Source organism: Salvelinus sp. IW2-2015, linkage group LG8, assembly GCF_002910315.2.
Source record: "Salvelinus sp. IW2-2015 linkage group LG8, ASM291031v2, whole genome shotgun sequence".
NCBI lineage: Eukaryota > Metazoa > Chordata > Actinopteri > Salmoniformes > Salmonidae > Salvelinus > Salvelinus sp. IW2-2015.
In genome coordinates this window covers 41,846,684-41,858,660 of record NC_036848.1, presented here as the reverse complement: position 1 = coordinate 41,858,660, position 11,977 = coordinate 41,846,684, and positions in this window count along the sequence as shown.

The window sequence follows — 11,977 nt, the reverse complement described above, 5'->3', positions numbered from 1 at the left end:
TGCTTAGTCCCCTCCTGTACTCCCTGTTTACCCACGACTGCATGGCCAAACACAACTCCAACACCATCATTAAGTTTGCTGACGGCACAACAGTGGTAGGCCTGATCACCGACAACGATGAGACAGCCTATAGGGAGGAGGTTAGAGACCTGGCAGTGTTGTGCCAGGACAACAACCTCTCCCTCAATGTGAGAAGACAAAAAAGCTGATCGTGGACTACAGGAAAAGGTGGGCTGAACAGGCCCCCATGCCCCCACTACATCAACGGGGCTGTAGTGGAGCAGGTCGAAAGTTTTAAGTTCCTTGGTGTCCACATCACCAACAAACTATCATGGTCCAAACACACCAAGACAGTTGTGAAGAGGGCATGACAACACATTTTCCCCCTAAGGAGACTGAAAATATTTGTCATGGGTCCCCAGATCTTCAAAAAGTTATACAGCTGCACCATCGAGAACATCCTGACTGGTTGCATCACCTGGTATGGCAACTGCTCGGCATCTGACCATAAGGCGCTACAGAGAGTAGTGCGTAAGGCCAAGTACATCACTGGGCCCAAGCTTACTGCCATCCAGGACCTWTGCTAGGCGGTGTCAGAGGAAAGCCAAGTCAACCAAGTCAACCAAGTCATAGACTGCTCTCTCTGCTACCGCACGGCAAGCGGTACCGGAGCGCCAAGTCTAGGACCAAAAGGCTCCTTAACAGCTTCTCCCCCCAAGCCATAAGACTGCTGAACAATTAATCAAATTGCCACCCGGACAACGTACCTTGAACCCCCCATATGGTTTTTACACTGCTGCTACTCGCTGTTTATTATCTATGTATAGTAACTTCACCCCTACTTACATGTACAAATTACCTCGACTAACTTGTACCCCTGCACATTGACTCAGTGCCCCTGTATATAGCCTCATTATTGTTATTTTGTGTTACTTTTTAATAATTTTTTTACTTTAGTTTGTTTGGTAAATATTTTCTTAACTCTTTCTTGCARTGCATTGTTGGTTAAGGGATTATAAGTAAGCATTTCACGGGAAGGTAACCTGTTGTATTCGGCGCATGTGAAAAATAAAGTTTGATTTGATTTAAATACTTTACACCACTGAATGGTGGTTGTAGTAGGGGTGATGTTTTGATTCCTCCATCCATCCTGCTAATGGACTGTATGTTGAGCCCCAGATGAGCAGAGTTGGACCAGGGAGAGAACAAATGCAGACATGGCTACTTGTCACTTTTCATTTTACTGTAAGAACTACCTTCATAACCCACCCATGGTGCAAGAGAGAGAATTTCCCAGCAATGTCAAAGACAAATCCTCCCCCTAAATCCCTGTGTTCAAACATGATACTTGTTTTTTGAATAACATTTGAATCCTAAATGATGTTCTTCAAAACTGTCCTGTTATTGTGTTTAAAAGGTAACTGTCTCTCAGGGTGAGGAGTTGTTTGGGGCAGCTCCTCTGAGGCTACAGTAGGTACGCCAACACATTCAATGTCTTTATCTACAAATATATAACAGAAAGCAATGTTCCCCCCCATTTCCAACTAAGCGATATCTACAATGSCACAGAGAGACACTAGCTCTGAGACGTAGCTCTGCAATTGGAAACCTCAGTTTGTAGAGTTAATTTTCAGAGGGACAGGAGGAATCTGTTATTGCTATTTAATGTCTCCAATAACACTGTCATTTTTCAGAAGGTGAGTTCAGTCAGTATTGAGCGTATTGATTAAATCAGTTTAATTTTAGCCCCACCATTAGGTTCTAGATAGCACCTTTTTTTCTAAGAATCTGTATAGGGAATAGGGTGCCATTTGGGAAGCAACCAGACACAGACACAGAGGCAGGAAGAGACAGACTTGAGACAGGAAGCCATTAAGAGCAGGAGACATCCTAGATGGATACAGGTACAGGTCAGGCTGATCCTGTCCTGTTCTGTACTTCTCTAAGTCCTCTAAAGTCCCTAGTGCTCCAGACAGAGTATACTCTATACCAGACTGTAGTCTCTATTTATTACCATGTTATTGTGTTGCTCTCTACTTCTCAGTAACCCAATAACACAATTTCCATGAACCACTCCAGACTGGAATTGAGAAAGGCCTTAGAGGTGAAATGTCACATTGAACAGCCTCAACTACATCTCCTCTTCAGTATCTAGTATTCTCAAACTCTCTCCCCCACAAACTATGTACTGATAATTCTCCCATTCCTATTCTCTTACTTCCCCCTGTCTCTCTGTCTGTCTCTTCCCCCTGTCTCTCTCTCTATAGAATACCACCCACATCTTTATTACTCATCATAACCCTTACATGTCAACTGTTTTCAGACACCCCTCCCCTCTCCACCCCTCTCTCTCCATCTCTTTCTCTCTCTGGTCCTTCCCTGTCCACTAAACTCGTTACCATTCTCACCTCATCTAAAACTCTGTTTCTCCCAGATCCAGTATTATTTCAATTGGCTAGGCTTTCCCACTCACACATTCCCCTATTTTCGCTTGATAAAACCAATATCATTGCTTCAGGTTCTCAAACAGAATTACAGCCTAAATGTAATTTCTGCTTTCACTACAAACCTCGCTCCCTCCAAGAACCATAGCAACATCCTACTCCACATCCTACTCACTTAACTGTTTTCTTTTGTAAAATGTGTTTTTTTTATCCATTAAATAGGATGAATCCATTAAAACAGTATATAGAGAAATGAAGAGTAAACATTTCCTGTAATTTACTACAACATTCTCCGTAATGGTAACATACTATTTGTACTAGCTATGACAGTGACATGTTCTTGTTTATCTACTATAGTTGAATGCACTGACTGTAAGTCACTCTGGAGAAGAGTGTCTGCTAAATGACCAAAATGTAAATGTAAAAACGAGCACTTGCAAAGCACACTGCTGGGTATTATTCTAATGAGCTCCAGCAGTGTGCTTTGCAAGTGTTATTTTTTACATTTACATTTTGGTCATTTAGCAGACGCTCTCTCCAGGTTGATAAAAAAAAAATAAGGATGATAAAAAAAAACACATATCACAGTCATAGCAATTAAAACGTTTCTGTAACCATTACTGAGAATATTGCTGTAGTTAATGGTATTCAAGGTATCTTGATGTACTGTATCTTTGACCATCTCTGGCTAGTGCAAAGTACATTACTGTAATATTCACAGTAAATTGCCCCCAGCTTCTTGTAAGTTGGTGTAATATCAGAGCAATGATACAGTACTATACTGTAAAATGCGTCTACTATACTGTAAGAAAGTAAACCCTACTGTAGTTKCAATATTGGTATTTTACTGMAATTACATGAGCATGGTGCAAGCAGGTTGTCTGTTAGGTACAACATAATACAGCATATTTAGGAAAATCAATATTTTATATCACTTCTAGATTATTAAACAAAGGCTTCCAAACTGGCAGTGACTTCAGGGCAAAACAGATCAAAAGGACATGGCTGAACACTCAGCCATTAATGGTTTAAGACTTACTGCCATTTGATCTGTTCCCTATACACATGAAATTGTTTGGCAATTACTACGACCTTTCAGTAAATTGGTACAACACTCACAATAACAGGTGAAACAAATATAGTCTGTTAAAAGGCTTAAAAGGCACGCCTCAAAATATGTTGATGAGCCAGAAACAATAATTGCACGCACCAACAAGTGTTCAACCAGTTTTGGCACTACAAAAACACGGTATCGTACTGTATTCTGTAAGGTGGTGCTGAATTACAGTAAATTACTGGCAGCACAGTAGCGAGTAAATTACTGTAGATTTAGAGGAAAAGGTTTTTAGATTCCAAAAATACAGTATGATGCTGTAGTCTGGTACTGATTTACAGTAAATTATTGGCAGCACAGTAGCGAGTAACTTACTGTAGTTTTACAGGAGAAGGTTTTTAGATTCCAAAAATACAGAATGGTACTGTACTGTATTCTGTGGGGTACAGAACTTCCACTAACAGGTGGAACTGTCACGCGGGACTAGGCGGGTGAGGAAGGAATCAGGCGCAGAGAGTTCCACAGGGAAAAGGTGCACTTTATATAGGAACCAAAACAACGAGCCCACAACACAGGGTCGGATAATAATATGGACCACCCACAACACATGGGCGCCGGGTAATAATATGGACCCACCCACAACAAACAGGGCGCGATAATAATATGGGACCACCCACAACACAGGGGATAATAATTATGGACCACCCCACAACACAGGGGTGCGGATAATTAATATGGACCACCCACAACACAGGTGTCGGGATAATAATTGGACCACCTCGTACCAACACAGGGCGGATAATAATATGGAACCACCCACAACCACCAGGCGCCGACGATAATAATATGGAACCCCCAAAACAACAGGCGCGCGGAGTAATTATATGGACCACCCACAACACAGGGCGGAATAATAATATGGACACACCCAAAAACAAACAGGGGGGGAATATAATATGGGACACCGACAACACAGGGCGCGGAATAATAAATATGGACCACCCACAACACAGGGCCAACGCGGATAAATAATATGTACCACCCACAACACCAGGGCGCGGATAATAATATTGGACCACCCAAACACAGCGCGCGATAATAATATGGACACCCAAAACACAGGCGCGCGGGATAATAATATTGACCACCCACAACACAGGCGCGAATAATAATATGGACCACCCAGCAACACCAGGCGCGGATTAATAATATGGACCACCCCACAACACAGGGCGCAGATTAATAATATGGACCACCACAAACACAGGGCGCGGAAAATAATATGGCCACCCACAACACATGGCTGCGGATAATATCATGTGACACCACCCACCAACACAGGGCGGCAGATAATATATGGACCATCCAACACAGGGCGCCGGAAAAATATATGAGACCACCAAACCACAGGGCGCGAATAATAATATGGACCCACCCACAAACACAAGGGCGTGCGGATAATAAATGACACCAGCCCAAACAGACGGATAATAATATGGAACCACCACATACACCAGGGGCGGATAATAATATGGACCACCCACAACACAGGGCGCGATAATATATGCACCACCATGGGTAAATGACCACCGCAACACAGGGCGGGGTAATTATATTGGACCACCCACAACACAGGGCGCGGAATAGATAATACTGGACCACCCAAAACACAGGGCGCGGAATATATAGATCCACACGACAACACAGCGCGGAATAATATATGGACCACCCACAACACGAGGCGCGCGGATAATAATATGGACCACCCACAAAGCAGGGTCGCGGATAATAATAATGGAACCACGATAACCACAACACAGGGCGCGATAATAATATGGACGCACCCAACAACAGAGGCTGCGGAAACTAATAGAATATGACCACCCAACAACACAGGGCGCGGAATAAAATATGCGACCACCCACAACAAAGGGCGCGGAAAAGGACCTAAACACTCGGCAGATAATAATATGGACCACCCACAACACAGGGCGCGGAGATAAATAATATTGAGACCAGCCCACAACACAGGGCGGCGGATAATAATATGGACACCCACAAACAGGGCGCTGGATAATAATAATGGACCACCCAAAACACCAGGGCGCGGTATAAAATATATGGACCACCCACAACAAACAGGGCGCGGAATAATAATATGGACCACCCACAAAACAGGGCGCGGATAATAATATGGACCACCCACAACACAGGGATAATAATATGGACACACACAACACAGGGCGCGGATAATAAATATGGACCACCCACAACCACACGGCCGCGGATAATAATATGGACGCACCCACAACACAGGGCGCGGATAATAATATGGACCACCCAAAACACCAGGGCGCTGGAATAATAATATGGACCACCCACAACACAGGCGCGGATAATAATAATGGACCCACAACACAGGCGCGGATAATAATATGGACCAACCCACAACACAGGGATAATTAAATATGGACCACCCACAAACACAGGCGGCGATAAAATATGGACCACCCAAAACACCAGGGATAATAATATGGACCACCACAAACACAGGATGAAAATATGACCACCCAAAACACAGGGCGCGGAATAATAATTGAGGACCACCCACAACACAGGGCCGGATAATAATATGGACCACCCACAACACAGGGCGCGAGAATAATAATATGGACCACCCAAAACACAGGTGCGCGGAATAAATAATATGGGGACCACCCACAACACAGGCGCGGATTAATAATATGGACCACCCACAACAACAGGGCGCAGATAATAATATTGGACCACCCAAACACAGGCGCGGATAATTAATATTGACCACCCACAACACAGGCGCGGATAATAATGTGGACCACCCACAACCCCACAGGGCGCGGAATAATTAATATGACCACCACAACACCAGGGCGGAATAATAATATTGACCAACCCACAACACAGGCGGCGCATAATAATATGGACCACCCACAACACAGGGATAATAATAATGGACCACCCAACAACACAGGGCGCGCGGAATTAATAATATGACCACCCACACACAGGGGCGGATTTAATAATGATGGAACCACCCACAAACACCAGGGCGCGGATTAATAATATTGAACCACCCACAACCCACAGGGCGCGCGATAATAAATATGGACCACCATCAACACAGGGCAGCGGATAATAATATGATCCACCCACAAAACAGGGCGCGGAAATATAATATGGAACCACCCACAACACAGGGGCGCCGGAATATAATATGGACCCACCCAACAACACAGGGCGCCCGCGGATATAATTATGGACCACCCCACAACACAGAGGGCTGCGGGTAATAATATGGACCACCACAACACAGGGGATCGCGGGATAATATTGGAGACCACCCAAACACAGGGCGCGGATAATATAATATGGACCACCAAAAACACAGGGCCGCAGAATATAATATGGAACCACCCACAAACAGGGCGCGATGGAATAATAATATGGCCACCCACAACCAGGGCGATAATAATATGGAACCACCCACAAACACAGGGCCGCGGGATATAATGGACCACCCACAAAAAGGGTGCCAGTCCCAGAACACGAACACCGCTACCCTAACTACCACATGGTAACACAAATACAATCCCGCACAAAACAAGGGCGGGGACACGTACTATAAATAAGGAAGCCCATCAAGCACATACAACAYGACACAGGTGAAACTAATAAGACACAACCAACAGACAACGAAAAAGGGATCGSTGGCGGCTAGTAGGCCGGTGACGACGACCGCCGAGCACCGCCCGAGCAGGCAGGGGAGCCAACTTCGGCGGAAGTCGTGACAGGAACAAATATAGCCTCTTACAAGGAACGTCTCAAAATATGTTACTGAGCCAGAGATTATTTCCCAAAAACTTTACTGTAACATTTTACAGCAGTGTAGCGGAATGAGATTGAGCCTCCATAATGCATTGCTCATTACAGTACTGTATTGCAGTATAGAATTACAGTAGCTAACTGTATAATTGTTTCTGTAAATGTACCGRAATTTGTTATTTTGTATGAGCAGGGCCTCTTTTTGTGGCTGATGAGTCATTTCCTACAGGGAACATTGCATGGCCTGTTGAGTTCTTATGCAGATTGGTGAGAGGYTTGGTTGATTACCTACCTACAGCTCTCTCCCAGTCAGCCTCTCCTTGGTMGTGTCCCAAATGGTACCCTGTCCCCCATATAGTGCACTACATAGTGCTCTGGTCAATAGTAGTGCACTATAGGGAATAGGGTGCCATTTGGGATGTTCCTCTTCATCTTTCCTCAGTCTGACCTGATTGATTCACCCTGCCTTCTGTTTCTGCTTACAGCCTATCTTCTTATTTATTTACCCAGTTAATCTGCTGTGGAGTCCTGACCTGTTTTGTCCCCTCAATGAAGTGGGGACTCTGTCGCCGGTAATAGCCACATGGAAAGTCCAACGATTGTCTTGAAATTGCTCCTCCATCCTTGGCATAAATCGCACAAATACAATTTCTCCTCTCTCTCTCTCTCTCTCTCTCTTGCCTTCTCTCTCTCTCTCTCTCATCTCTCTCTCTCTCAGTACCTCCTCTCTGTCCTCTCTGTACTCTCTCTCTACTCCTCTCCACACAATGTATCTCTCTCCTCATGTCTCTATCTCATGTCTTCTACTTCATGACTCGAGCGTCTCATCCTCTATTTTAACACAGTGGTAAGGGAATTGTGTGGCCTCTCTCGTCTCTGTCTGTTCATTCCACAGCGCTTGTCTTTCCTCTCCTCTCTATCATCACTCCTTCTTCTACCTCGGCTTTCGGCTTCTCCTGCTTTTCTCTTCTTTACATAGTCGTTTCTTTCCTCTCTTTCTCTCTGGCATTATCTCAGTCTCTCATCAACTCTCTTCTCTCTCGTCATCCGAGAACATCATCGTCTCGCCTTCATCTCTTCAATCTCTGGGCTCGCAGGGAAGGTCAGTAGACCTGGCCTGGCCGAGTGGTGCCAGTCATAAGCAAGCCCGCCGCCCGCGCTCAGGTCTCAACCCTCTAAACCGCCACTAACCCCGAAAGGAGGAATGCACTCGCACTTGTTTAGCATGAGTATTTTGATCTCTCTAAGTTTATTGCGTATACCTATCCTGTGAGTGCAGACCTCAGGTGCCAAGCGGTTGATTAATCTAGAGTAAATTGCCTTCATGCCTGAGAAATAGTTCCATGTAATTACAGGAGAATTGTGGTGCTGAAACCGTGAAAATGAAAAAAGATGGGCCATAACTAAATATTCCATGGTAGTAGTAGTGTAGGAGTAGTGGTTCATTAGAAGTAGTCCGTTTCATTAGAAGTAGTCCTGAAGTACTGTTAGTACTACTGTTGTACTTCTGTTATACAGTTCTGCAGTAGTGTTAGTACTACTGTTAGTACAACTGTTATAATTAAATTAAGGACAGGAAGCGATTATTCGACTTCCTATCTATATTCGGATGTAAAGTGCACTGCATGAGACAATAGTGTAGGAGTTCATATGTCTTTACCTCTCTGTGCCAAACTCTAATGTAGATTATATGAAAGAAATTGAAAGTTAATGTAATATTCATGAGCTCTGATGCAATTACAAATTAGACAAATGTCCTCTCTGTCTCTGGCTGTGTGAGGTAATACAATTTATTTCCTGGACACCAAAAAACAATTTTAAAGATAACTTTGTAATCGCACGGCGGGAAATGAAAATTCCAAGTGCCGGTCGGACAAATCCCCTCGTTATTGAGCGTTTGGCAGAGCATGGTTTTAAATTGGGGCCCTGTCCAGGAGCCTGGAAGTCTGATTGTAATTTATATGACAATAGGAGTACCTGTGCTGTCGTCTCCATATCTAAAGGTTGGTTGGAAACGATTGCTCATCACCAGAAGCATCTGTGCCCACTGCCGCAGAAATCCCAAACGGGGAAGGAAGTGAGAAAGCCTTGATGTAAGCAACTCAGTCTAAATGTATCTGCCTGTCTTACATTCAACACTGTTCCAGTGTCAATACGGGTCCACACATTTCAGTGTTAAACACTTAGTGTAAAGCCTTATTTGCATATTTCCCTGTGTGCTTTGTCTTTCAAGTGAATTGTAGAGTAACCCCCCATGACTGAGAGAGAGAGAGAGAGAGAGAGAGAGAGAGCGAGAGAGAGAGAGAGAGAGAGAGAGAGAGAGAGGAGAGAGAGAAGGAGAGGAGAGAAAGAGAGAAGAGAGACGCATTGACTCCACTACAGACACAGTGTCAACTAAGTCAGCATTGGAAGCGAGATGGGCATTAAGCATCCAGGCTACCTTCCTATAGGAACAAGACAATGTGTGTATGTTGCGCATGTGCAAGTACTGGGCACCTATTTCGTTAACATGTACTTAAGAGAGGAAGACAGAGAAATGAGAAGGGAGAGGGAGAAAAAAAGGCCAGTTTAGCACGGAGAGGGCTTAACATGTTCTCAATTTGTACACAGCAAATTTGCCAGTGTTCACTAGTGTTAATTAAGGGTAAATAATCTATAAGAGTTCAATTACTCACTGGTGTAAGCATAAACATATTCCCTTTGACGTCTTACTGAAGAATGAATAAATCAATAAACCCCCCCCAAACTTTTCCCTCTGTTTTTTTCAAACTAATAAAATACCAGTCATGGGATATTAAGCTATACTACAATTCACTTGGAAAGACAAAGCACCGGGGAAATATGCAATAAGGGCTTACACTATAGTGTTTAACACTGAAATGTGTGGCAACCCGTATTGACACTGGTGTGCGGTGGGCTTGGACCGAGATAAACGACGGGGGTACATTTAGACTGAGTTGGCTTACATCAAAGGCTTTCTCCTTCCTTCCTCCGTTTGGATTTCTGCGGCAGTGGGGCACCGAGATGCTTGGTGATGAGCGAATCGTTTTCCAACAAAACCTTAGATATGGAGGACGACAGCACAGGTCTCCTATTGTCATATAAATTACAATCAGAACTTCCATGGCTCTGGACAGGGCCCCAATTTAAAGCCATGCTCTGCCAACCGCCTCAATAACGGAGGGGGAATTTTGTCCGACACGCACTTTGAATTTTTCATTCCCGCCGGTCGATACAAATTATCTTTAAAATTGTTTTTTTGGTGGTCGCAGGAAATAATTCTATTACCTCACACAGCCAGAGACGAGATGACATTGTTGTCTAATTAGGAATTGCATCAGAGCTCATGATATTACATTCACTTTCAATTTCTTTCAGTATATCTACAATTTAGAGTTTGCACAGAGAGGTAAAGACATAGTGAACTCCTACCTATTGGTCTCCTGCAGTGCACTTTACAAAATCCGAATATAGATAGGAAGTCGATTAATCGCTTCCCTGTCCCCTTAATTTAATGTATAAACAGTGTACTACAGTAGTACTAAACTACTGCAGGATACGGTATAACAGAAGTACAACAGTAGTACTAACATACTTCATGGTACTATACTTCTAAGGAAACGGACTATTCTAATGAACACTACTCTACACTACTACTACCATGGACTCTCCTTCTCTATCGCCCATCTTTTTTCATTTCCGGTTTTCAGCACCACAATTCTCCTGTAATTACATGGAACTATTTCTCAGCATGAAGGCATTACTCTAGATATATCAACCGCTTGGCACCTGAGGGTCTTCATACAGGAGTGACTAAACTAGGAGGAGGCAATACAGAGAGATAAAGAGGCGGCTGGGCGGGGCGGCGGCGGGGCGGGCGGGCCGTCGGGGAGAGAGAGAGAGAGAGAGAGAGAGAGAGTAGAGAGAGAGAGAGAGAGGAGAGAGAGAAGAGAGAGAAGAGAGAGAGAGTAGAGAGAGTGAGTGAGTAGAGAGAGAGAGAGAGAGAGAGATGAGAAGGTAGAGAGACAGAGAGAGACAGAGGAGAGACAGAGAGAGACAGAGAGAAAGAGAGAACAGAGAGAGACAGAGAGAGAGAGAGAGAAGAGAGGACAGAGAGAGGGAGAGAGAGAGAGAGAGAGAGAGAGAGAGAGAGAGAGAGGAGAGAAGAGAGAGGAAGAGAGAGAGAGAGAGAAGAGAGAGGAGAGAGAGAGAGAGAGAGAGGAGAATTGTTATTTGTTGCGATGTAGGCCAAGGATGGGAGAGCAATTTCAGACAATGCGTTGGACTTTCCATTGGCTATTACCGGCGACAGAGTCCCCACTTCATTGAGGGGATCAAAACATAGGTCAGGATCACAGGCTATGATGTTAAATAAATAAGAAGAGTAGCTGTAAGCAGAAACAGAACAGGTGAATCATCAGGTTCAGACTGAGGAAGTGAGAGGAACATCCCAAAATGGCACCCTATTCCCATAGTTGGCACTACTATTGACCAGAGCATACTTGTAGTGCACTATATGGGGGACAGGGTACCATTTCGCGGCGACACCACAAGGAGAGGCTGACTTGGTGGAGAGAGCTGTAGGTCCTCTCCACCAATCCTCTCACCCAATCTGCAT